Consider the following 27,466-nt stretch of genomic DNA (forward strand, 5'->3'; position numbering starts at 1 on the left):
ATCCACATCCAACTGTATGTAAAAAAAGAGATTTTCCAGTGAACTTCTGATAATACAAGAAACATTAAAGAATTTATTTGTTCACTCATCTAGACTGAATTGGTAAGGGGGTGTGACTCACGAGCCCAGAAGGTCAAGAAGGTGAATGTTTCCAGCAGTGACATCCCGTGGACAGGCTGTGTCCTCAGAGACAAGGCAGGAAAGTAGAGACTTGGTGGCCAGACACCTCACTTCAGTAGCAAGTGAGCATGGCCTAAACTGGGGCAATGGAAGGAAGTGGTAGGTCAGGAAGAATCGTAGGCTTTTAGTGCTGGCTGAGGGCCTGAGCTTACTCTTTTCTGTGGGCCTCATGCTTGCCGTGTGGTTCTCAAGATAAGGCTGGTGGACCCTGTGGATCTCTTTGACATGAATGTGAGGTGGCCATTGAGGTAGCTTGGGACATGCTGGTAAAGATGCTCATTGAAGAAACTCAGAGAAACAAGGTAAAGATGAAAAGAAAGATGCCCATAATCATATCATCAAGACCAACAACTATTATTAATATGGTGTGTTAACTTCTACGTTTCCTCTTTGCATGTATATGATAATCAATATGATTCTGAGGACCATAAGCATATTTTAAGTTACATGTGGAATATGGATAGGGTTTTACATTCTTCTTTTTTCTGTTCACCTTATATCCTGAGCAACTTCCCATGTCATTGAAGTATTTTCAATGTCTGCAGCTATTCACTGTTCCTCTCTATCACTTAGAAGCAGCCTGTGTAAATTTCTTAATCTCTTTGTGCCTCCTATTCCCCACCTGAAAATGGATGCAATAATTGCACCTATCTTAAAAGGTTATGTAGGTTAAATAACGAATAGTACCTAGTACGGTTTCTGGCATATGGTAACTTTTCAGTAATTATTAGATAGTATTAATACAGCTATCAGTTTTAAAAACATTAACTCCTCTATACTGTCAAACATTTTATTTCCCCCAAACTTTCATTGCTAGAATGCCTTGGTGACCATTTCAAAGTAGTAGTCTGGGAAATCAGGCACATGGTATTAGCATTTAATTTTTCCTTATTTAGAGAAATTTGTTTCCTCGTCCTTTTTTAGCTAAACTTGTGTTTTGAGATTCCCATATGGTTGTCTCTGAAATCTTCGTATGTATCAGAGCTCCATTAACCCTGGACAGAGGTTGTCCCTGAAACTATGTGCAGCCCTGTGACATGCTGTGTAGAGCAAATGTGAACTGAGACAAGCTGGGTCCTTACAAGGAGAAAAGAGAGGAAGAAGCTGGCTCTCCTGAGGGAGCTGCCCTATTTGTCCTCTTTTCCAATAAATACCATTTCTGAGATGATCAACAACGGGAAGGTGAATGTGGAGGAGGTAGGGGGAGGTATACCAGAAGGCCTGTGGCCCACAACTGGAAGGGACTCACTCTTCCCCTGCGCAGGGTGCACCCTGGGATGAGAAGGCAGAGGAGCAGAGGGACACTGGTGCTGCAGGCTGTGCCAGTGCAGCTGCGGGTGCTTGGCTCTGGGACCTGGGTGCTGCCACTGCTTGGGCAGCCACGGTCACGTCAGAACTAGTTTCCTTGCACCTGCATAACTGCCAGGTTTTTCCTTCCTGATCCCACAACTGCAGCATTTGTGTGTGTGGTTGGGGGTGGGGGGTGGCAGTTGTGGGGAGTGCGTCTAATCAGTAGAGCCCACCTAACTTTAGCTGCAAGAAGGACTGAGAAAAAGTATCTGGCATTTCCATCTCTATCGTGGGAGATGAATTCATTCTTTCACCAAGACTCATAAGGTGGGAATATCCCTAAACAATAGGACAGAGTTTTAGATGCTATGAAACAAAAAGGAAGATAAATGGCCACTTTAGAAATGTTTCTGGGGAAAAAGTTTTCTGATCATTAATTGTTTCAAAAAAGAAGTAAACTAAGGTAGAATTTATCTTTTACTTATTATTTTAAACACTCATGAAAGAGGCTATTTTATTTTATTTACTTACAATATTAATAGCTCATAATAATTGAAGATATTCTGTGTGTCAGACACTGTGCTGCAAATATTTTGGTCCTATTATCTCATTTAATCTTCACCAAACCTATTACATTGGTGCTGTAACACTTGTTCCCATTTTTCAGATGAGAAAATGGAGGCTTTGGCAGAGCAGGCATGTTGTCCAAGGCCTGACAGGAGTAAGAGGCAGAACAGTAATTTGTGCCAGAGGGTCTGACTCTAGAACCCATGTTCTTAAACAAGATACTACATTTCATCTGCATGTGAAATAGTCCCCTCCAGTTCAGAACAGCCACTTTTAGGTCAGCTCGGTCTGTTTTGGTACGTTCTCTGTGCTTTCTGTGTCTCTCTCTCTTCCTTGGCTAGTCCCCAGGATGGCATCACTTCATACAGGAGGAGTGTGCGTGCTTAGCATCGTCCTCCTGCCACCCTCTCGTCCTCCCCGACTCCCAGCTCTTTGCCCTGCTTGTCCTGGGATTTGGCCTCTTCCTCTGAATTGGCTGGTGCAATAACCAGACCAGTACCCACCACTACTGACTCCACCCAATGCCTTTGTGTTCAAAGTTCCCACCCTGTAGCTTCTCCTTCAAATCCCGTGCCCTGTGTGCCCTGGTCCCCTCAGCACCCGTCACCCTCTAAGAGACGCTGACAGGCCTTTGGGTCTCTTATGTGCAGCATGGTGGGAAAAGCAGTGCTGCTTTGGAGTGTCTTTGCAAAAGCATTCCACTGTTCATTGTTCTACCTGCCATGGTTGTTGGAGAAGGTTGACATCAGCCAGATGGTCTCAGATTCTCCCTCCGTCTATTTTGGGTTTCTCTGAAGTTTCTATGCTCTCTGGATAACACCCTTGGAGAAAGGGAACCAGAATGTCACCTTCACTTACGGTTTGCCCTCATCTCACAACACTGCCCTGACATTACATCCCCAGTTATCTGTATCCAGCCCTCTAGTCAATTTCTCTGTTCCTCGTTAGTTGCCAGGCTTGCCTTTTGACCTGTAAATAGGAAATTTGGAAACTTAGAAAACCCTTTCTTTTTTTTAACTAAACCTGACTTTCAAGCCAACTATCTCATGAGAAACTCATAAAGTGAACCTGCCAACTTTCAGGTATATGATAGAGTATCATTAGCTATAATTACCACGCTGTGCATTAGATTTCCACAACTTGTTAACCTGATAACTGGAAGTTTGTACCCATTCACCAATACTCGCTATCTCCTCAATCCTCAGGCCCTGGGAACCGCCACTTTACTCTCAGTTTCTATGAATTTAGCTTTATAACATTCCATATGTAAGTGAAATCATACAGTATTTGTCTTTCTCTGTATGACTTACTTCACTGAACATAATGCCCTCAAGGTTCATCCAAGTTGTGACAAAGGCAAGATATGCTTCCTTCTCATTGCTGAATAATATTCCATTGTGTACATTCCCTGTTTTCCTGATCTGCTGACAGACACTTGGGTTGTTTCCCTATCTCAGCTACTGTGAATAATGTTGCAATGAACATGGGAGTGCAGATATCGCGTCGAGATCCTAATTTCACTTCTTTTGAATAAATACCCAAAAGTGGGTTTGCTAGTTCATAAGGTAGTACTATTTTTAATTTTTTGAGGAACCTCCACAATGTTATCCATTACGGCTGCCCCAATTTGCATTCTCACCACCAGTGCACAGGATTCCTTTTTCTCCTATCCTCACCAACACTAGTTATTTTTTGTCTTTTTATAATGGTCATTCTAACAGGTGTGAAGAGATAGATCATTGTGGTTTTGATGTACATTTCCCTGACGATTATTGATGGTGAGCACCTTTTCATGGAGCTGTTGGTTATGTGTATGTCTTCTTTTTCTAAAAAGTGTCTATTCACTTCTGCTGTCCATTTTTAATTGGAATGTTTCTCCTTTTGCTATTAAGTTGTATGAATTCTTTATATATTTTGGACATTAAACCCTTATCTGATATATAATTTGCAAATATTTTTCTCCCATTCCGTAGGTTCCCTGTTCATTTTGTTGATGGTTTCCTTTGTTGTACAGAAGATTTTTCTGTTTGATGTCTTAGTACTAGTTTATCTTTTCTTTGTTGTTTATGGACATGTTGTAACACTTAAACTTATCAAATGCTATATCTCAATTATATCTTAATAAACATGAGTAAAATAAATAAAAGAAAAGGAGCAAAAAGTGAACTTGTTTTGAGCACAGCCACAGTTTGCTTCCAAGGGCGGTAAAGCCCTTGGTTTATTCTTAACAGAGGAAGGGCTAAAGGTGACCTAACTTAAGTGCAAGAATAAAAAATATTCTGGGTGCAAATTTCCAAAATAGTATCCTCATTGCACATTTTCATTGTGTACTTAAGTCCAAGATATGGAGTTTTGAGTCCTCTCCATATACCTCACCTATGACATTTACTACTAAAGCAAGTTCCCAAAACAGAGAAGATATGTGATTTTCTTAGACTTTTCCCCTCCATTAGGGGGAAGGGTTCTAGGGCAGACTGTCCAGAAAGGGAACTCTTCCAGATATGTTCCCAAGGCAGTCCTTAGCCATGTCTTACTGAGTGATTGCTCTTTCTGTCCTGACCAGCCTCTCCTGAATTGGGAAGCAAGTTTGGGACAACCCATATTTGCCCATAAATGCCTTATAAAGTTAATAAATTCTAAGAATATTCACAATGGCCCAGTACTGCAATTGAAATTATTTGTTTAGATAGGTGACTGTTCCCCTTTATGCATCAATTCTTTCTTCCATGAGACACTTTTAGTACAGGGTTTTTATGAGGACACATAGGACATCTAGCACATTATCCATGGCAGCTGGAGAAGTGGAATGGATATGAATTCCATTTTCGTCATTGCCAGCACCTTCAGTCCGAGATTTTCACAATTACTGAAAATTCCTGGAAAATGAAAGAATGGACCTTGCCTTCTCTGTGAGATGATCAAGGACTTCAAAATACGTAGTCTCTAAATCAGAACCCAAGTCAATAGGAAATAATGTCAGACCAGACATTTAGGGCACAGTTTGTGGCATCTGTGGGGATATATTTGATAGCCATCAGCATGCCTTTCCTTTTTCCTCTGATACTGAGGCATCAACCTGAGAAACACAGGAAATGCTGCAGGCTGAGGCTGAGGCCTAGCCAAGCTGAGGTCAGTACTCAAGATCGAGGTTGCTTCATATGGGAAGGATGTGGTCACAGTCCTGATAAGGGGTGTGTGTGCTCATTATTTTTGATCCAACGATATTGTAGGCTTCTAGGGGTCATTATATTGTCTCATCATGTCTTCTTCTGTGAAATTTATATTAGAGACCAAAGGGGAGCTGAGAGAATTTTATGTTCTTTGTGGTTGCCATTCTTTCCCTATAACTGACCTTGAAAAAGGCTTTTTCTTTTTAAGGTAAATGTGATTTTCAAAAGCCTGATCTGGTGTCAATAAGTACCTGTGTGTATATAAAAAGTGATATCTGAGCTCGGTGAACAAATTCACCTTTCCACAGCGAAGAGCAGATGAATATTTGTAGCCATACGTCCTGTCTTCCCTGGCTGTGTACCTCAAAAGAAGGCTGAGGAGGATATAGGGAACCTGAAATAGGAGGCGGATGGAACCTCCCAGAATGTGAGCAAGGGAACTGGGCAGCTCAAAGCCTGGTGCCTAGATCAGCCATTCCTGAGGTTGCTAATTGGTCAGCAACATATGGGAGATTAACCCATATCTCTATGACACCAAAATAAGCAGTCCATTTACTAACAAAAACGTTATTCATATCTTGTTATTTTGTTAACTAGTATAAACATTTAGGAAGATTCTTTTTTATTTTTATTATTTCACCAAGATTAATTTAGTGGATTTCAGTAGGAGAGTTGGTCCAAGTCACCAAATCTGCTATGACCTGAATTCATTTTTTGACTTTTCCGGGTGAAAGTCATTGCTGGTCTATTGCCCACAAAACCCTCAGCACACAGGTCAAGCAATTCCATTTCCCCACACACAGACCTTTGCTCTGGATCCATGGTGGCCTCAAGGCCTGGGGAGTCCCCATGCTTGGTGTGGAGGTGGGAGAGACAGTCCTGACCTCCTCATTGGAAGAGGAGAGAGGTTACCATGCCTCTCCCAACAGTGCTCTTTAGAGAAAGTCTCCACAGAATCAGTGTCCCCACAGATTCTCTAGGTTTCTCTGATAGCCAGGCTGATGTACTTTAGGAACAAATGTTGGAGTTGTCTATTGACAACTCATGATGAAGAGCTCCTCTATCTGGAGATGCCATTATTACTATTCAAGTCAAGGAACTAAGATCACACAGAGAGCACACCTCAAATCCAAAATGAGGCCACCCAACAGCAGCTCTCTTCTCAGCCTGCTTTACAAAGAGGCAGAAAGGACAAGAAGCAGCTGAAGGTCATGGACTCCACTGAGGTTCTGCGTCATGCCAGGTGTTGTGCTATCGTATCTTCAAACTGATGCTGAGAGACTGAATCTCAGAATGTGGAATGGGTAGCTGTATGTCATGTCGACTCCTGTATATATTAGAGACAGGGGCAATCAGAGGTCAAAAAGGACACACTCCATCACAAATTAATGAACTGTATACAGTAAATCAATTAATGCTCTGTATAGAGGGCTCCAAAATGCCTCCAAAAGTCCCTGATTCCCTTTTGAATTTCTACAATATGGCTGTTGCCTCCTCTATGAGCCTGTCCTCTCCAAGCTTGGGCACAATCCCCTTCTATCAACCACAATTATCTGATGTGCTTACAAGACGTGATCAAAAGTACAGTGAATGTTTTGTTTTGTTTTTGTTTTTGTTTTTATTAAATTTATTGGGGTGACAATTGTTAGTAAAATTACATAGATTTCAGGTGTACAATTCTGTATTACATCATCTATAAATCCCATTGTGTGTTCATCACCCAGAGTCAGTTCTTCCATCACCATATATTTGATCCCCCTTACCCTCATCTCCCACCCCCCATCCCCCGCCCCCCTTACCCTCTGGCAACCACTAAACTATTGTCTGTGTCTATGAGTTTCTGTTTCTCATTTGTTTCTCTTGTTCTTTTGTTGTTTTTGGTTTATATACCACATATCAGTGAAATCACATGGTTCTCTGCTTTTTCTGTCTGACTTGTTTCGCTCAGCGTTACTCTCTCAAGATCCATCCATGTTGTCACAAATGTTCCTATATCATCTTTTCTTACTGCCGAATAGTATTCCATTGTGTATATATACCACAACTTCTTTATCCATTCATCTATCGAAGGACATTTTGGTTGTTTCCATGTCTTGGCCACCGTAAACAAAGCTGCAATGAACATTGGAGCACACATGTCTTTATATCTAAATGTTTTCAGATTTTTTGGGTAGATACCCAGGAGAGGGATTGCTGGGTCATATGGCAATTCTATTCGTAATTCTTTGAGGAACCTCCACACTGCCTTCCATAACGGCTGCACCAGTCTGCATTCCCACCAACAGTGTATGAGGGTTCCTTTTTCTCCACAGCCTCTCCAACACTTGTTACTATTTGTCTTGTTGATGATAGCCATTCTGACTGGAGTGAGGTGATATCCCATTGTGGTTTTGATTTGCATTTCTCTGATGATTAGTGATGTTGAGCATTTTTTCATATGTCTATTAGCCATTTGTATGTCCTCTTTGGAGAAATGTCTCTTCAAGTCCTCTGCCCATTTTTCAATTGGGTTGTTTGTTTTTTTGTTGTTGAGTTGCATGAGTTCCTTGTATATTCTGGATACTAGCCCCTTATCGGAGGCACTGTTTGCAAAAATCTTCTCCCATTCAGTTGGTGGCCTCTTTATTTTGTCAATGGTTTCTTTTGCTGTGCAGAAGCTTTTAAGTTTCATATAGTCCCATTCGTTTATTTTAGCTTTTACTTCCACTGCCTTTGGAGTCAAGTTCATAAAATACTCTTTGAACCCAAGGTCCATAAGTTTAGTACCTATGTTTTCTTCTATGCAGTTTATTGTGTCAGGTCTTATGCTTAAGTCTTTGATCCATTTTGAATTAACTTCGGTACATGGTGACAAATAGCAGTCCAGTTTCATTCTTTTGCATGTGGCTATCCAATTCTCCCAGCACCATTTATTGAAGAGGCTGTCTTTGCTCCATTGTATGTTTTTAGCTTCTTTGTCAAAAATTATCTGTCCATATTTATGTGGTTTTATTTCTGGGTTCTCAATTCTATTCCATTGGTCTATGTGTCTGTTTTTCTGCCAATACCATGCTGTTTTGATTATTGTAGCCCTGTAGTACAAGCCAAAGTCAGGAAGTGTGATACCTCCATTATTGTTCTTTTTTATTAAGATTGCTTTGGCTATTCGGGGTCTTTTGTGGTTCCAAACAAATCTGATGACTTTTGTTCTATTTCTTTAAAATATGCCATTGGGATTTTGATGGGGATTGCATTGAATCTGTATATTGCTTTGGGTAATATGGCCATTTTAACTATGTTGATTCTTCCAATCCATGAGCATGGAATGTCTTTCCATTTCTTTGTGTCTTCTTCAATTTCTTTCAAAAATGTCTTATAGTTTTCAGCATATAGGTCTTTCACATCCTTGGTTAAGTTTATTCCTAGGTATTTTATTCTTTTTGCTGCAATTGCAAAAGGAATTGTTTTTTGTATTTCTTTTTCTGAGATTTCATTGTTAGTATATAGGAAGGCAATGGACTTTTGTGCGTTGATTTTGTAGCCGGCAACTTTACTGTATTCGTTGATTGTTTCTAATAGCTTTTTGGTGGAGTCTTTAGGGTTTTCTATATATAGCATCATGTCATCTGCAAAGAGTGATAATTTAACTTCTTCATTCCCAATTTGGATGCCTTTTATTTCTTTCTCTTGCCTGATTGCTCTGGCAAGGACTTCCAACACTATGTTGAAAAGCAGAGGTGATAGGGGACATCCCTGTCGTGTTCCTGAACGTAGAGCAAAGGGCTTCAGTTTTTCTCCATTAATTATGAGATTAGCAGAGGGCTTGTCATATATGGCCTTTATTATGTTAAGGTATTTTCCTTCTATACCCATTTTATTAAGTGTTTTAATCATAAATGGATGTTGTATCTCATCAAATGCTTTTTCTGCATCAATTGATATAATCATATGATTTTTGTCCTTTATTTTGTTTATGTGATGGATCACATTGATGGATTTGCGTATGTTGAACCATCCTTGTGCCGCGGGGATGAACCCCACTTGGTCGTGATGAATAATCTTTTTAATGCATTGTTGTATTCGATTTGCTAGAATTTTATTTAGGATTTTTGCATCGGTATTCATCAGAGATATTGGTCTGTAGTTTTCTTTTTTTGTGCTGTCCTTACCAGGTTTTGGTATCAGGGTAATGTTGGCCTCATAGAATGAGTTAGGGAGTACTGTCTCTTCTTCAATTTTTTGGAAGAGTTTGTGCAGGATTGGTATTAGATCCTCTTTGAAGGTTTGGTAGAATTCACTAGTGAAGCCATCTGGTCCCGGACTTTTGCTTTTGGGAAGGTTTTGGATGACTGATTCAATTTCGTTACTGGTGATCGGTGTGTTTGGATTTTCCAGTTCTTCATGGTTCAGCCTTGGAAGGCTATATGTTTCTAAGAACTTGTCCATTTCTTCTAGGTTGTTGAATTTGGTGGCATATAGTCCTTCATAGTATTCTTGGATGATCCTTTGTATTTCTGTGGTGTCCGTGATAACTTCCCCTTTTACGTTTCTGATTTTGTTAATCAGTGTCTTCTCTCTTTTTATCTTAGTAAGTCTAGCCAAGGGTTTGTCGATTTTGTTAATCTTTTCAAAGAACCAGCTCTTTGTCACATTAATTTTTTCTATTGTCTTTTTGTTCTCTATTTCATTTAGTTCTGCTTTAATTTTTCTAATTTCCTTTCTTCTGCTGACCTTGGGTTTTACTTGTTCTTCTTTTTCTAGTTCTTTAAGGTGTAACATGAGGTTACTTATTTGGGAGTTTTCTTGTTTCTTGAGATAGGCCTGTAATGAGATAAATTTCCCTCTTAAAACTGCTTTCGCTGCATCCCAATAATTTTGGTAGGATGTATTTTCATTGTCATTTGTTTCTATGTATCTTTTGATCTCTCCTCTAACTTCTTCTTTGACCCAGTCCTTCTTTAAAAGTATGTTGTTTAATCTCCATGTATTTGTGTTTTTTCCCACTTTCTTTTTACAGTTGATATCCAATTTCAAAGCCTTGTGATCAGAGAATATGCATGGTATGATTTCAATCTTCTTAAATTTGTTGAGACTGATTTTATGTCCCAATATATGGTCTATCCTTGAGAATGTTCCATGTACACTAGAAAAGAATTTGTAGTCTGATGTTTTAGGATGAAGTGCTCTATAAATGTCAATTATGTCCATTTCATCTAATGTGTCATTTAGGGCTACTATTTCGTTATTTATTTTCTGTTTGGATGTTCTATCCATAGCTGTCAATGATGTATTTAAGTCCCCTAGTATAATTGTGTTTTGGTCAATTTCTCCCTTTAGTTCTGTTAGTAGTTGCTTGGTGTATTTCGGTGCTCCCTGATTGGGGGCATAAATATTGATGACTGTTATGTCTTCTTGTTGTACAGTCCCCTTCACCATTATGAAATGTCCATCTTTATCTCTTGTTATCTTTTTCACCTTGAAGTCTGTTTCACCTGATATCATTATGGTTACACCTGATTTTCTCTGGGTACCATTTGTTTGGAGTGTCAATTTCCACCCTTTCACTTTGAGTCTATGCTTGTCCTTGTAGCTGAGATGTGTCTCCTGGAGACAGCATATGGTTGGGTTTAGTTTTTTGATCCAATCTGCTACTCTGTGACTTTTTATTGGTGAGTTCAGTCCATTTACATTTAGGGTGATTATTGATATGTGAGGATTTCCTGTCATTCTATCTTTAGTTTTCTGGTAAGGCTGTGTCTCCATTGTTTCTTTGCCTTTTTGTTGTTGTCTATTATTTCTGCGTGGTGGTATTCTATGATGTTTCCCTCTGTTTCTTCTTTTATTTCAGTATATATTTCAGTTCTGGATTTTTTTTGAGTGGTTACCCTTAAGTTTATGTAAAAGAAAGTTTGATAATTAGAGTATTCCATTTTCTTCAGCACGCTTACTTTCTCCATTCCCATATTCCGGTTCAGGCCTTTACTCTCCCCCTTTTTGAGTTTTGGTTGCCACAAATTGTCCCTGTTGATGGTGGTCGAATAGCCTCCTTTAGTATTTCTTGTAGTGCAGGTCGTGTATTAGAAAATTCCCTCAGCTTCTGCATGTCTGGAAAGGTCTTTATTCCTCCTTCATATCTAAAGGATATCTTTGCTGGATATATTATTCTTGGCTCATGATTTCTCTCTTTCAATAGTTTGAATATTTGGTTCCACTCCCTCCTGGCTTGTAGAGTTTCTGCTGAAAAATCTGATGATAATCTAATGGGCTTTCCTTTGTAAGTTACCGTCTTCTTTTCCCTGGCTGCCTTGAGGATTCTTTCTTTGTCGTTGATTTTAGACAGCTTCAATACAATGTGCCTTGGAGAAGGCCTGTTGGGATTGAGGTAACTAGGTGTTCTATTTGCTTCTTGGATTCGAGGGTCCAGTTCTGTCCACAAGTTTGAGAAGTTCTCATTGACAATTTGTTTGAATATATTCTCTGTTTCCTTCTCTCTTTCTTCTCCTTCTGGTATGCCCATTATTCTTATATTGCTGTTTCTGATGGAGTCAGAAAGTTCTTGTAGAGTTCTTTCATTTCTTTTAAGTCTGAAGTCTCTTTCTTCTTCCATCTGTGTAATTTCCAGGTTTCTATCTTCGATGTCACTGATTCTTTCCTCCATCTGGTCAACTCTACTACCTAAGCTGGTTATTTCATTCTTAATTTCTTCTATTGAGTTCTTAATCTCCAGAAATTCTCTTTGGTTCTTTTTTAAAATTTCAATCTCTTTCGTAAAATGCTCATGCTGTTCTTTGATTGAGTTTCTGAGTTCATTTAACTGCCTATCTGTGTTTTCTTGTATCTCGTTGAGTTTTTTCAGAACTGCAATCTTGAATTCTCTGTCATTTAAGTCACATATCTCTGCATCTTTAAGTGCCTTGTCTGGAGATTTTTCACTTTCTTTCTGAGCAATCTTGTTGCCTTGGTTATTCATGGCGATTATTGGTTTACTATTTCTCTTCCTAGACATCTACAGGAGTGACTTCTGCAACAGGTTGATAGAAAGCGGTCTTTCTTTTGTTTGCCAGTACTTGTTGGTAGAATGTTTTATTATTTCTCCAACTGCAACTTAGTTTTCTTCTCCCACACGGTAGTGCTATGTTTTCTCTGCACTATTCCAACTTCTCACACAATGGGGGGATTCCCTGGGAGACGGGCTTCTCCTCTGTTAATAGTTCGTCTAGGTCACAGGGCGCAGTGTCCTGGTGGGTATGCAGAGAGCTTTTGATGTTCCAAAGCTCTTCCAGCTCCTGATTCAGAGCCCGTATGTTTCAGCAGTTCTGTTTACTCCTGCAGGGATCCTCCCAGATAGGTGGGGTCAGAGGCGGGGTGAGTTGTGAGAGGTGGCCCAGAGCAATGGCAGTGACCACCACCACAGCCGGTCCTGCTTCCACAACTCTCTCCCCTTTGCCGGAACTAGTTGGGCTGTGAATTTGTGTCTGCGGTCCACAGTTCTCAAAGTAGCAAATTTTCTGTTGTTTTGATCTGACACTGCTACTGTTTCGCTTCTAGCACCGGGCAGGTGGGGGCGGGGCGACCTCTGGGAAGGGGGGCGGGGGCTGCTAGTGTCAGTGCCTAAGGCTCCGTTCTCTGCTCGGCAGTGCGGGCTTAAACCACCGTTTTCAGCCTTTTTCCCTCAGTCTTTTCTCCGAGGTCTCTGCCGTGAGCGTTGGGTTCAACCGTGTTATATGCTGTCCCCTCAGCCCTGTGGAGCCCTGGCGGAGCCCTAGTAGTCCGATCTCCCGCAGCTGCGGTAGCTCCGGGAAGCAGCGAGCTCGGCGCACTGAGCTAGGTCTGCGTCTTGCGCCCGCACAGCTCCGTCTCTGCACTTCTCCCTTTCCTCCTCCCCCCACTCGCGCGAATCTCCCACCTGTAGGTGATTTCAGTCGGTAGTGGGCCTCTTCGTCTTGCCTGTCTGCTGTGCAGGGAGTCCTTTGTGGAGTTTTTGTTGTTCAATTCTTTGTAAATTCCAGGGGAGCTTTACAGAGGCTCACCTCACTCAGCCATTTTGTCTCACCCTCGGTGAATGTTTAAATCAAAAAAATATTACTGTAAAAGACACATTGCCATCAATCCCCCTCAAAATACTCCCTCTCACTTTGAACACACTTACCCCGTTGTTCTTGCACTTTCTGAACCAGTTCTGGAAGTCCTCTTTCATTAGTCTTTAGTTGCACTGTTGTGGCTGCCTCGATTTCCTGAATCATTTTACTTTGGAGAAGAGAAAGAAGATGCACAGTGCCAGATCCAGTGAATAACGGGGAAGAGGACACACCATAATATTTTTATTGTACAGAAATTGCTGTACCAGAAGGGATATGTGACACAGAGCATTGTCACGATGGAGGAGGAAGTAAAGACACTCACGAAAGAGGACTTCCAGAACTGCTTCAAAAAGTGGCAAGAACATGGGATAAGTATGTTGGTAGTGAAGAGGATTAATGGCAATGTGTTCTTTACTGTACTAGTTTTATCTTTTTATTTAAACATTCACCTTATGTTTTGATCATATATTGTAATATAATGTCTACCTAACACATGAAGAATTTTCAATAAACAATAGATATTGTATTCTTATCAGAATGTTAAATTATGTTTATTTATTTTCATATAAAACTGAGCTCCTTGAGAGAATGGATGGATATTCAATGCTGTACATATAAACTAATTCTTTGTTTCCCATGGCTTCAGCAAATAAAAGTAGAGTCAAAGAATCTGCTTACCCACACTGCTAAGTCGAATTCTACCACTTTCAGAAAATAACTCATATTTTTGGTGATTACTCTGTAACTTTAATTTATAAATTAAGAAACAAATACAGCAGAACTACATTAGAATAGTAATGCTCAGCATGTGATTGGAACAGTTAACTGTTGACTCAAAGGTAGCCAGAAAGTGAATGAAGGAACTCCAAAAGAGACAGATCAGTCGTAACTGGAGAGGTGTGGATTTTCGTTGACATTATGAAAGTGGCTGGCATTTCTCTAGTCTCAATCATTTAGTGAAAGCTGGGATTGTTTCACTACTTTACACGTATTTATTGTTTTAAAGAACATCAAGAACACAGAATTAAATTAATCATAATATTGATTCATACGGCAATATAATCATTTATATATAAAGCAATATAATCATAGATTTCTTTTGTTATTGACTTTATTATATTTTTGTGTTGATAATTTCCCTAAAAGTCAGCAAATACCTGAGAATCATTATTTAACCCACGAAAAAAAGCATTACAAATAATCTATATGCTCTTCTCTATTAAGTTCATCAACCAGAATGTACAGAATTTAATGATAATCTCTCAACACTGTCCAGTTTCCTATTTTGTTACTGAAGGAACAGCAGTACATCCTGTTCTATTAGAGATGGGATCTTGGTGGCCTTGTGGATAGTGAAATGAAACAAACTAGATAAAATCTTCTTCCTACACCCCAACTTGTTATACTCATTTGGGGGCAAACGTAACCCACTTATTTGACCATCTGCTTGATTTCTTCCCTTTGCAACTCCAGATGGACTCTCCACTGCTTTTTACCTTCACATGTGCTTTACAAATCTCACCCTCATGGATCGTGTTAATAATCTTCCTTATCTGCTGTCTGAGAGCAGTTAACCAAGCATCACCTGGAGACTGGGAAGTGGGAGGAGGCTGAGGTCAGGGTTTCCTTCCTGACAGGTGGCCTTGGGTTGCTGAATCTCCCCCACTGCCCAATATAAGGCCGTCTATCCCATAACCAGTAGGTTTATGTCCAAGAACCAAGAGGTGGAAGTGGAGTTGGTCATTCTTTCTTTTTTTTTTTTAATTAAAATTTATTTGGGTGACAATGGTTGGGAAAGTTACCTAGGTTTCAGGTGTACAGTTCTGTAATGCATCGTCTACATATCACATTGAGTGTTCACCACCCAGAGTCAGTTCTCTTTCCATCACCATATATTTGATCCCATTTACCCTCATCTACCACCTGCCCCCCCCTTACCCTCTAGGTAACCACTAAACTATTGTCTGTATCTATCAGTTTTTGTTTCTTTCTTTGTTTGTCTTGTTCCTTTGTTGCTTTCAGTTTTATATCCCACATATGAGTGAAGTCATATGGTTCTCGACATTTTCTGTCTGACTCACATGGCTTACCGGACATTCTCTTTATACAAATTAACCCACTGGAGGAACTTGTTTCCTTTTTCCCAGGGCCTGAATACGAGCTCACAGGCTTGGACATTCTCATGCCCGAGGAAGGAGTGCTTTTGTCTGGTGATACAGTCATGGTTCTTTTGAAATTCAACTTCCATTGGCCAAAATTAGACAAATCAGAGAGCCAGGGTTCCCATTAGTGTAAGCTACAGGGCTTGGCCTCCTGGGGCACAGAGCACGGTGGAGAAATGTGGAGAACGGATCTGATCTTGAGGGGAAAACAGGAGACATTCAGCAGACTCCACACTGTTTGCTCGTCAGCATCCACCCTTGTCCTGTGACTGAGTGAGAAGTCCGTGTCCCTAAAGAAGGGGACACATGAAGTCCTAGCTGAAAGTCTGTCTTCTTCCCTGCTCCAGGGGAAGATCGCATGAGTCTGACTTTTCGCAGCCCTCCCAGAAAGGTAGAGGATCGTGTTCCCAGTGCCAGACAACTTGCTGAAGGAAACCTTGAGCATGTGCAGCAGTGAGTGCCGTTCTGCTTGTGACAGTCTCATTACTGCATCTGGACGAAAGAGAAGCAAGGAGAGCAGGAAAGTCATGGTACAGAGTGAAGGAGAAGACTGAGTGTTTTTGTCACTCTCTGTAATACTTCGTATCTGCAGTGCTTAGGGGAAAACAAGATACGCAGGCCCAATAAACTACTCTGAGCGCCCCAAGCATCAGCATGGTCTCTAACTTTGCAGATGGGATCAGTGAGAGTCAGGAGAGAAAATAAGATTGTGTTTTGTAAAAGAAACAAAAGTTTTTTAGAAAGAGGGGAGAAAAAGTGGTCATGACAGAGCCCATTACTGGCCTTTGTAAACATCAAATGTCACACGTTGTCTGTAAGTGCTCAATAATATGCAGAGGTATTTTTAATATTATGAAACATGCGAATTCTTTTTAAAAGTAAACTTTAAAATAAAATCAAAAGCAATAAAAGCTTTCAATTATACAATTTAGGGACTAAAAAAGTGACCGAGAAAAAACATCTACGATTCTACCATTCAGAGGTGACTACTCCAAAGTGATGTCCTTTCATCTACCTCAGGTTGCCTCTCTGAACCCAGCCTCAGGGCTCAAAATAAAGAGAATCTAAGACAAACAGACAACATGATTTCCGGGTGGGCCTATCAGTTTTTTGAGCTATAATCATTACAAGATGACTCCGAGGTAGCAGACATCACTTTTCCCATACACTAGTTCTTTCACTATGAAAATAATGCTTTTGAAGATTTTTTTGGATTTCATTCAGTATTAGTTAGATAATATAATGCTGCTTCCATTACTCAGAGTGATGGTATCTCACCCCTTTCAGGTATGAAAGAAAATAAGGTGAGCCAAAATTATCAGGATAGTTTGGGCATTCATCTATAGAAAACCGCCACCCGCTAGGTAATGGGAGCACCTCATACTAATCAAAATATTCATCTCACTTCACTGGGCATTGATTGAGCGCCTACCTCATTTAGTCCTATACATTCTAACGAGATGCTAGTGTTTCTGTGAATCAGCAATAGGAGCAACCATTTAACTGTCAAATGTTTCCTATGACAGGCTGGTTGTCCTGTGGCCGACTTGCCTTTGGTGTGTGTAGCCAAGTGCCCTTTGTGAAGCTCACCTTAGCCCAAAGGAGAAGGGCAGGAGGAGTGACCGACTCCAACCATGGACTTGTTTCCCACAAAGGGGTGGTTTGCTCCATGCCCAAGGCCACGGTCCTCCCCGGCTGTGTGTGGGTAAGTCACTATGGAATCACGGCTGAAAACTTAGATTTAAATGGTATGGAATGACTGCTCATGAGAGTTTCCTCATGTTCAGCTAATCTCTCTAACTAAACTGTTTGAGGCAGTCATACTATTGTTGCCACGCAGCAGCTTACCTGTCTTTCCCCTCATGCCTACCCTTAAAAGGAAAGGAGAGTCTATGAGACTAATCCTTTCAGGGACATTGCTTCATCTTTGTGCCATCTCTCTGTTTGGCACCAAAGATGACTGGACAGTCAAAGACGGGTAAGATTCACCACGCAGGGAACAACCTAAGACAGGTGCCGTCACGTGGGGACCAACTGCAGAACTGTCCGGGTCGATAGAGGTGGGCACAGCACCCCACCTTCCCCCGTCAAAGGAGAGCTTCTGCCTTTGTGGCTGCATTCCTTCCCACAACCTGCAGGGGGAGTGACTGAATGGTGTGCTCTCCAGCTATTCCTGCATAAAGATTTAGTCCCTTGGGAGGCACATATTACCATTACAAAGACATCCTTGGGACCTCGGGCTCAGGCTGCCTTTGGGCAAGGGTGATTGGCTTAAATCAGTTTCCCAATATGCTGCATAAGATTCACAGATCTTGAGATGAACAAACATCCTCACTTAACTAATAAAAGCTATGCGTTGGCCCAATTCGGGGCTCTCAGTCCTTTGAGGCTGTGAGACCCTTAGCCTCACTTTCACTCTATTCTTGGCTGCTGTTTTTCTTAACCCTGCACCACCCTTCACGCTCCCCACAAGCTCTTGTCGTACAGGATGTGACAACTATGACAGGTGTGGTGCTAAGTCCTGGACATTCAAAGGTGTGATGTGTGTGTGTTCCTGTACATATATGTGTACTAGTTGTTCTTTTGTATTTTTTATCAGCTAACATATACTCAGCTCTCGCAATGTGCCAAGCACTGGGCCAAACCCTTATCATGTACTATCCCAAGAACCTTTGCAACAGCCCATGGGACAACCAAGAAGACCTTTATTTTTCAGGGAGGCAGTAGGCTAGAAAAGTTATTGGGCTTGTCACACAGTTAATGTCAGAATCCAGGTGGGACCTGTGTCTCTCTCATACCAGAGGCCTAGGTCTTAAGCACTTTGCTACACCAAACATGTAGCCAGATAGTTGTTGAACTACAGAATCAGAAAGTATAAGAGCTGTTTGAGAAGACAAATCTAAGAATCATTCATCACCTACTCTTCGTACTACAGCAAATCTACTTTCATGTTTTGCATAAGACTGCGTTTGATGAAAACAAAGATCACATTTGTTGGTTGTGACAAACAAAGATAACAAATTTTGAACCATGAGTTGAGCTATATGTAACGAGAATTCGTGAGAAATGTATGGCCATGAGAAGTATGTAAGTTGGGGACTGTCATTTCACTGGTTAACGCCAGCCCAGTAGCAGGAAAGGGCCTATAGAAGCAACCTCTGGCCTTGACAGAGTAGTTGGGATTTGTAATTTGTGCTGTGCACAATACCTGGCTCAGAGTAGTCGATCAAGTATTTATTGTTAAGTGAATGGAATCTTAAGCCAGAGAATGACCTACTCCTCAAGCTCCAATTAAAGGAGACTTTGATTTGGACTCAGTAAGTAGCAGTGTTTAAATTTTGATGCAAAATCAAATATTCCTGCTAAAGGGCATGCATTAGCTACATTATTATTTCACTCTGCCCTTAAATCATGTTGTGTTTGTTCAATTTAAACTCTAGGAAAATGAATAGCATTTACTCTAATAATCATTTTTTTTCCAAAGGAGATACATGGATCAGAAAAAAACGGTAATGCAAATTGCCTAGTACAAAACAAGTCACAGAAACACTGCTGTGTACATAGCTTGGCAGAAAACAAAATAGAGTAAGTGGGGTTTGTCCCAGATGAGTAAACATGGGTGCCAGGGGAGAGCCTGCTGGGACTAAAGGAGATCACGGAAAAGATGCAGCTGATCGTTACATATTTATTCAAAGCTTCGTCATAGAGAAAAGTATGGACTTTGGAAACTCCACATAAAGTCACCCACATGGAACTGTACAAAAGAATACAGGTGCTAACTGTGGTTTCCCAGTTCATAATAGTGAATGAAGAGTCAATGAACATTTATTTACTCAGTGAGATGGGTTTAATGTCTGCTACTGTGCACGTCCCAGAAGGCACAATAGTAGGTGGCCGAGTCTTCTTTGCCTACACTGTGAATGCTGAGGGTAGACGCAGAAGTTCCGGGTATTTCGTCTCCCTCACATTGGCCCGACGTAATGCCTGGTTCCATTTGGACAGTGTTGTCAGATGAAATGTGGAGAAGGTACTACGTGGCTTGACCAGGTCTTTCCTGATACCAATACACAGACATTGCAGGGATTGTTCCACCAGATACCACACATTCCAGGCGCTGTTTTTGACAGCTTTTTAGTACTGGAAGGCTGGGGTTGCTCTAGGTGACCTGCACCACAAACACACACCAGGGAAAAAAGGGGGAAAGGGGAGAGGAAATGAGCCAAAAACCTGGAATTTCTTTTTAAATTGCAAAATTAGAGAATATCTGTCACAGGGAATGGGGGAGGAAAGGAACTTGCAAGGCCCAAGGAATGCCAGAGGTAAGTTTTGGAACAGTGACAGCATGTCTGCACGAACGAACGGCACTCTCCTCCAAGGCGGTCTGGAACCTCCACTGAGAAGCTCTAGACCACTGTGGCTCGGCTGAGTCAACCACGTCAAACTCCCCATTGGGGCTGGTGAACAGGGCTCTCATACCTCATTGTAGAGGATTGTCCTCACCACCTATTAGCACAGCCACCCTACGTAACAACAACAGTGCAAGGTCCTCCACCTTAGACCAGACCACATGGTACGCAGGGCCACCTTAGAACTCTGAGATGACTCATTTTCCCAAATAGTATTCATTAAACTCCCATTAGGTGCAAGGCATTATTCTAAGAACTTTGGGCGTTACAAAGATGCAATGATAAGGCACCTAACCGTGGGGAGCTGTCACATGAAGAGATGCTAGGACATTTGTCTTCTCTCTTTTCTCCTACTGCCTTTCACAAAGGAAATCCTTAATAACCCCAGTGAGTTGTCAGGACAGCGCTGGGGGGAAGAATGGAGGGTGGTCTGGGCTGTGTTAGACATCGTTGGTCCCACAGAGGACTTCTGCAACCAGCTGAAGAGACTTTGGTTCAACAGTCTGCTTACATTTGCTGAGCTACCCACATACTCGACAGCACAGAGTGGTGCTGGCCACCTTCAGGTTTCTGAATACTCATTTCCATTGATTTGCTTCTGTTTAAGGGTCAGGTTCAATTCTCGTCCTTCAGATACCTGGAGTCTATATCTCCACTGAACCCCCAGCTTCTCCTCTGTGAAACACGGTTTCCTCTTTCTGGATTTCTGAGTTTCTTTTACATCTATTTCTCTTTCTCTAACCCAAGACATATAATCTGTTCTATGGAGATTACTCTTCTCCAAATCATCAAAAGCAGCTGTTTGCCAAGTTTCTCTTCTCACTTTACCTACTCTGCCTGAGTGATCTCTTCCCCATTCTTGGCTTCAATTATCCCACAGGTCAGGGGGAAGGAAAGGGATAATAGGAAACTACAGATTCATCTCCATTCCACACCTTTCTCCTGAGATGTATGCACATATCCAGCTGACTAATGGACATCTTCAAGTATGTCTGACATGGGAGCTCAAATTGACCTCATACATAGCCCAGAGTGAAACCATTCCTCACCCCCAACCCATGTCCTCGTCTTGTCTCAGTGAAGGACATTGCTGTCTACTCTGTCCAAGCCAGGAACCTGAGTGTCATCCTCAACTCTCCCTTCTAACTAATTCATCACATTCCAATTCCTGTGGCTTCTGCCTCCTGAATATGTCTTGGCTCTACCCCCGCCTCAATGCCACTCATCTGCATGCCTCTAATCTTGGCCACTCTTACCCAGCCTCCCCAAGGTAACAGGGCTGATCTGATCGAGACAGGTGCCTGCTTAAAATTCTTCACCTTGTCCCACCTTTTGTCTGAGAGTAGTCTTGAGCTCCTAGGCTGTGAGGCTCCCTGCGATGTGGCTGCTGCTTCCCTGCCTTTCCCATCTCCAGCCACTTTCTATCTAGAATTCCATGATCCAGTCCTGCCACCTAACATGTAGTTTTTCTCTGGACTGCTATGAATTTCACTTTTTCTGGCCAACTCCTGTTCATCATTTTAAGCTCATCTCAGACACTGTCTCCCCCAGAGAGCTTCCCTTACCCAGGAAATCAGGGATGGATGTGCCCTTAGTTACTTTCTCGTAATGCTACCTGTGCTTCTGTCTCTCATAGCATTTCCCAAGCTATGGCCTATTTACTCATTGTTCCCTTACCAGACACTGGTAAGAGTTCATAGTGTAGTGAGACCATGTCTTACTTATCTTTGTGCTCCCAGATGCTTGCTGAATGGATGTCACAGTAAAGGAATGAGTGGATGAATGGACATTGAAGTACTTCTTTTTTGTGATGGAAATGAAACATCATCCTTTCAAATATAATGTTTAAAGAGTTGTCAGGTAATGGACACTTACTGAATGTCTTAAATACGTTAAGCACTTTGTAGTCCTTGTCATATTTAGCGCCATAAGTTCAGTTTATTTACCTCCATAAATAGTCCTCAGGGACCCTTGTAGAAGCAGATGTAATGCCTGTGCTCTGTGTATCTCCTTCAGTTTTCTCATATCTATTGAGCATAAAATCAGAACCTACTGTATTGGGTTGTTGTGAAGAATAAATAAGTGAGCCCAGGTAGAGTGTTTAGAACATGCCTGGCACACAGCAAGCCGACAAAAAATGAAAGCAATTACTCTTATACATTGTCATACTGCCCTCAGTTAACATGCCCTTAGAGGCTGAATCCGTCCTTTAGAGAAACAGACTGGATGGAATCCTTCCAAAAGCAAGTGACAGCGAGAGTGGAACAGCTCGGGATCATTTCTTAGAATTGAAAGGTTAAGAATCTACCATGAAGATGAGATCTCTCGAGAAAGATACACTCGGTCTCTAGATATTTCTCTGTGGGATTTTTCATGCAGAAAAGAGCTAGTCTGTAACCCAGAGGTTGATACTGAAGTCAAGTACAATTCAGAGAGAGATAATGTTTTGGCAGTGTTGCTTTCTGTTTTGGAGAGGAGAAAACTGACACCTAGAGGAGTTAAGACCTTGCTCAATGTCAAAGGGCTCACAAAGGGCAAAGCAGGAGTCAGTGAGGGGGGAGATGGGGTTTAGGGTGAAGGCTCATAGCAGAAGCCTGGTCTGGGCTGCCCTTGGGGAATGTGAATGACGATCTGTAAGGAAGTGAGTGAGAGTCTTCTTCCTCCTGGTGGCCTCACCGCTCTTTGTCACCAGTTCACAGAATTCGCTCACCTGTGGAGTCAGGCACTGGGATGTGTGCAAGAAGAAGACAGTATTGGACAATGGAGAAGACGAAATGAAGAGCAAATAGAGCAACCCGAAAACAGAGCAAGTAAGTTTCAACTCCTTCTACCCGACCCCTTCTCACACATACTGGGAGGTCTCGGCCTTGACCTAGGCCTTCAGTAAGTGTGTGAGTGGTGGTGGTGGGGGGTGTTGGGCTCTTTCAGAAGCAAGGCATGTGTCAATCATAAATCCCTAACTGCAAAATCAGAAGCTCAGGGAGGTAGATAAGTCAAGGAAACTGAGAGACTGATTTCCTTCAGAATCATTTAGATTTTACTTTCATTAATCATTTTATTGAAGCTTGTAAGCTATACATAATCTTTGAATTTTCAAGTAAAAAGGCATTTAAATTCAGCTTAGAAGTGCAAGAGCAGAGGGGTTTCCTGTTCGGGGCTGGAGGATCAATAACGCAGGTTTTCTTTTCTTTTCATGAAATTGACAGGCTTCATAAGAAAGTAGAGAATGTAGTGATATCTGGTTTGTATGATTTTGCTTGAATACAGACATCGTAGTCACATACGTGTATTTTAACAGTTAAATTACCTCACTTTACAGATGTGAGAACAAAGGTCCAAGAAAGCCAGAGGTCCACCCAATGCCATGATGGTGTGGCATTCAAAGAGAAGTGGAGGCACAGGGCCGGGCATCTCGTCCAAGGCGGACAGCAGCACCCTTGCTGCAAGGATTATTCTCTACCCACTTGAATTTCAGTGCCAGGCATGTCAACGGATGAGGGCACAGAGAAGCTGGCAGTATTGTGTACTGGGTTTCTAATGGCTGGCTCTTGTGTTGCAAAGTGATAACATGACAATGGCCTGGGAACAACTTAGAAACTGGAACCAGGAGTTGACTTCCAGTCTCAGCTTTCAACCATTTTGTGTGAATCTCCAGAGTCCTTCACCCTCGAAATTATTCACACAGTTTTCTTTGTGCATTCTTCAGAGAAATGGTGAGACTGCCAGTCTATAACAGCGCTGTCCAACAGAAGTACATGTGGGTCACCAAATCCTGCCACAGATTAAAATTTTTCTAGTTGGTGTATAAAAAAGAAACAGGTAAAGCTAATTTTAGAACTATTCCTACCGCACATCGGACTTGAACTTGGCCAGATTGAGGAGCCTCTAGGGGTCTTGCCATCCTGGTGGCAGTGGCAGTGGATGTAGCTGACCCTGGGACGGGCCACACACAGCAGGACGATCGAGCTGCCCGCACGTACCACCACCGGCCGGCTGCTGCAGCCTGACCGCCACGGGGCAGCCCGTGTGGGGACAGTAGAGCAGCCGGGGCGGCCAGAAGGCTCACAGCCTCCCCTTGCAGCCTACACTGGGGAAAGGGGACTTACTTACCTGGAAACAGCAGGGTTAGGCGTCCCAGCCTGGCTCTGCGTCCTTCAGGTGCAGAGAAGCCCAGGGAACCTGCGGCTCCAGCTTTTGGGAAGAGACTCACCTTGGTGGGTGGTGGAGGCCAGGTTAGGGTGAGAGCCACTGCTTGTGGGGTGGCACAAGGAGGTAACTGGGGAGAGAGGGAGAGATGGTCCCGAGAAAGAGGAGGCAGGAGTCTGACCACAGGTGAAGGGAGTGATGATCGATGGTGAGAGTTCTGAGAAATGCTTGGAGAATGTCGGTGGAGTAACAGTAAGAGCAGCCATCCTTGACGGGACGTTGACCACACTTGAGCACAGCACTAATTGGTTTACGCTCATGTTTTATTACATCCTGAAAATAACCCTGGGATACACTTATCCTCAGTTTAGAAATGGGGATAGCAGGGCTGATGTTTTAAGTCACTTTTCAAGACTGCACACCTAAGGGGACCTAGGTGTGCTTAGGAAGCAAGGTCTGGCTGGACACAAATCTCGTGCTTCATGTAGCCATGTGATGCTAATACAGTGAGCGAGCTGCTGGGAGGGAGGGACAGTCATGGAAACACAATCGCTGCCCGAAGCACATGCCCACCATCTGCGTCACCAGAGGTCCTAGTAGAATGAGACTTGTAATGCTCTAAATTAACATGATATCTATGTAGTCTGGGGCAAGTTGTTTTACCTCCTTTTCTTCGTCTGTAAAAATGGACGTCATGAGATTGTATAGACAGTAAGAGGATACGGTGAGCAAAGCATGTAGCCCAGTCCCAGATGCATAGAAAGTGCTCAGGAAATGGAGAGGAAACCTGGACAGGCTGCAGTAGTTGACTCCTGGAGTCAACTACTGTTTTGGAGCATCAAGTGTGTGTGTGTGTGTGTGTGTGTGTGTGTGTGTGTATGTGCAACTGAAGAAGCTTAAGTTGGACCACGGTAGCAAGGTAGTAAGACCAGGTCATCCTGTTCTAGCAGAATCTCCTCAGGATTCCTAAAGAAAGGGCATTGTAAAGGATCACCTGAGAAATGCATCTGAAATGAAGCTTTGAGAAAGAGACACAGCCTTGACTTTCAACTGAACTGAAAGTTCCTTTTCAGTTGTGTTATTTATACCCAGGGTCTGCGGGGATTGTTATGCTAATTAATTATGCTAATTATACTCAGGCCTTGAGGAGAAGGCAGTGGGAATGGCCAGGAAAGGGGGTTTGGCTTAGGGAGGGAAGTTGTGGGTCCTTCTGCAATGATGACCAGACTCTGTTCTTGAGCTCCATTTCTGTAGAAAGAAAATGAAAATTTGACATGCTCAGCTATAAGCAAGTCTCAAGCATCCCAAAATGCAGGTTTTTGGGTTGTGCCAATTTGATGAGGTGTTGGCCAAATAAGAAGGTTATAGAAGACTTTACCAAAAGGGTATTCTGGGGCTGCCATTTATACCCTCTGCAGATGTCTAGCCCAGCTGTGGTAAATGTTAAATGGAAATGACAGTGACAATTGTGGTGACATCTGCTTGGAAAACAGATGGAAAAACCCTCAATTCAGACAGTGAGCAATTTGAGTGGTGATAAATTGGGTGAATTGTTTTCATTCTATTTATTGTGTAGATTTTCACCAATAAGAAAGTATTACTTTGGGAATAAAATCCACAACCATCTATCGATTCATGAAAATAAACATTATTTCATCTTGTCAGCATTAAAAACTATGTTTCTCTCAATTGTGATTACAGTTGACCCTTCAACATAGGTTTAAATTGCACAGGTCTACCTATATATGGATTTTATTTCAATAAACACTGTAAGTGTATTTTCTTTTCCTTATGATTCTCTTAATAACATTTTCTTTTCTCTACCCTACTTTACAGTAATAATACAGTATATGGTACATATAACATACAAAGTATGTGTTAATCGACTGTTTATGTTTTGATAAGGCTTCCAGTCAACAGTGGGCTATTAGTAATATTTTGGGGGAGTCAATAGCTTTCTGTGGATTTTTGGCTGCCCGCGGGGTCAGCACCACTAAGTCTCACATTAGTCAAGGATCAACTATATAACCGTTTTTGTTCAATTATTGCTCAAATTAAAGGCTCAGACAACTGTTGGCAATAATTAAACATAGATTTTAATAAAGACTGCCCCAAACCTTCAACCAGATACTTTTTTCAGTACGTCAAATGACAAAACTAAAATAATTTAGTAATGAGTTTGATGTCCTTTATTTAAGGGAAGACAACCCATGAATTGGGGGTGTACAGTGCTCAGGAGCAGCGGAGCCCTGTTCCCCGGAAGGTTTCAGTAAGAGTGAGGTTTATAGAGACTTAGGAGAGACAGCTGTGGAAATGACAGGATTGGCTGGGAGGGTTGGGGAATTTCCTTATAATGCTAGCTGATCAAACAGGGAATTTGAGAAGAGTATTTGACTTAAGACGATTGGCTGGCTGCATATCTTGCCTTATTTAGAACACGGAAATTATTACAGATTCTTGGTAGTTGGCAGCGGGGAATGCTGGCTAGATATAGTGCATTTCTGGTCCAACGCAGCATTTACAGGGACACAACAGTTATCTAAGTTTCCCTTTGCTGACCTGGCACCCCAGGAGGGAGCAGCTCCATCTTGGGCCTAAATTTATCTCAATACGTGGCATTTGTTTTCCTTTCCTCTACTTCTCTTCCTAATGTGGTGTGTCTGTGCTCTTCTCTAAGTAACACTAAATGGTTATGTCCGTCTAAAAGAGACACACATTCAAAAATAATAATAACGATAAGGAAATCAATCTCTTGTGCAGGGCAGAGTTGAAGAGTAGCCAGGGCTTTTCCTCTCAGTCCTCACGTGGAGTTTGTTGCGTTCTAATCCAGGTGTTACTGAGGAAGCAGCTTTCCCTCTCATCCCCTGTCATTATGCTGCTGCCACGAATGAAACCACTCTAATGGAAGCAGACTCAGCTAGACTGGGAGGTGTGGGTGGGTGAGGGCGGATCAGACTCAGGCATATGGGTGTGTAAAGATCCAAGTTCTGAAGTTGGGACCTTTCTAAATTCTGGGACTCTGCATACTTTATCTAACCTGGAACAGCACTGTTCTGGCCATCATTGTACTTGAGAACTTATCGAATCTGACTTCTACATTTTAGTCATATGGAATAAACTGGAGGTACACATGATGACAGTTATTAGTGAAATGGGCAAGGCTGGAAAATCAAAAAGAGGAAAGCTATTAATATATACTTGATGAGAGTACTGTGGATAAAACTTTCCTTTTTTTGTCTCCAATTTACATCTTTATAACACTATGTGTTGAATAAGTATTTTTTTCTAAAATATCACTTCCCTGTATTAGAATTAGTAACCCCATTTTAAAACCCAAGTGATATTAATTTACCACGTATTGACACTTTGATAAAGATTTATAGAAACTTAAAAACTTAGAGATGAAAGGGGAACCCTTTGTTCTGGAAGCCCTTATTGTTTTTCATGTTAAAGATGAGAAAACAGCCCCCAAAATGCAGATGACA

The 27,466-nt window shown here is 41.8% G+C and overlaps 1 long non-coding RNA gene across 2 annotated transcripts; it reads left to right on the forward strand.

The window, feature by feature from the left end:
- The first annotated feature begins 342 nt into the window (after nt 1–342).
- LOC141573183 (uncharacterized) lies at nt 343–27,466 on the forward strand. Of its 2 annotated transcripts, XR_012498851.2 has the most exons (5): nt 343–482; nt 16,956–17,134; nt 21,575–21,695; nt 22,528–22,645; nt 23,155–27,466. It is a non-coding gene; the product is annotated as an uncharacterized LOC141573183 (long non-coding RNA). The 2 variants fall into 2 exon arrangements; XR_012498850.2 differs by lacking the exon at nt 21,575–21,695.

Source organism: Rhinolophus sinicus, chromosome 4 (assembly GCF_057876585.1).
Source record: "Rhinolophus sinicus isolate RSI-liver-muscle chromosome 4, RSI-T2T, whole genome shotgun sequence".
Taxonomy (NCBI): Eukaryota; Metazoa; Chordata; class Mammalia; order Chiroptera; family Rhinolophidae; genus Rhinolophus; species Rhinolophus sinicus.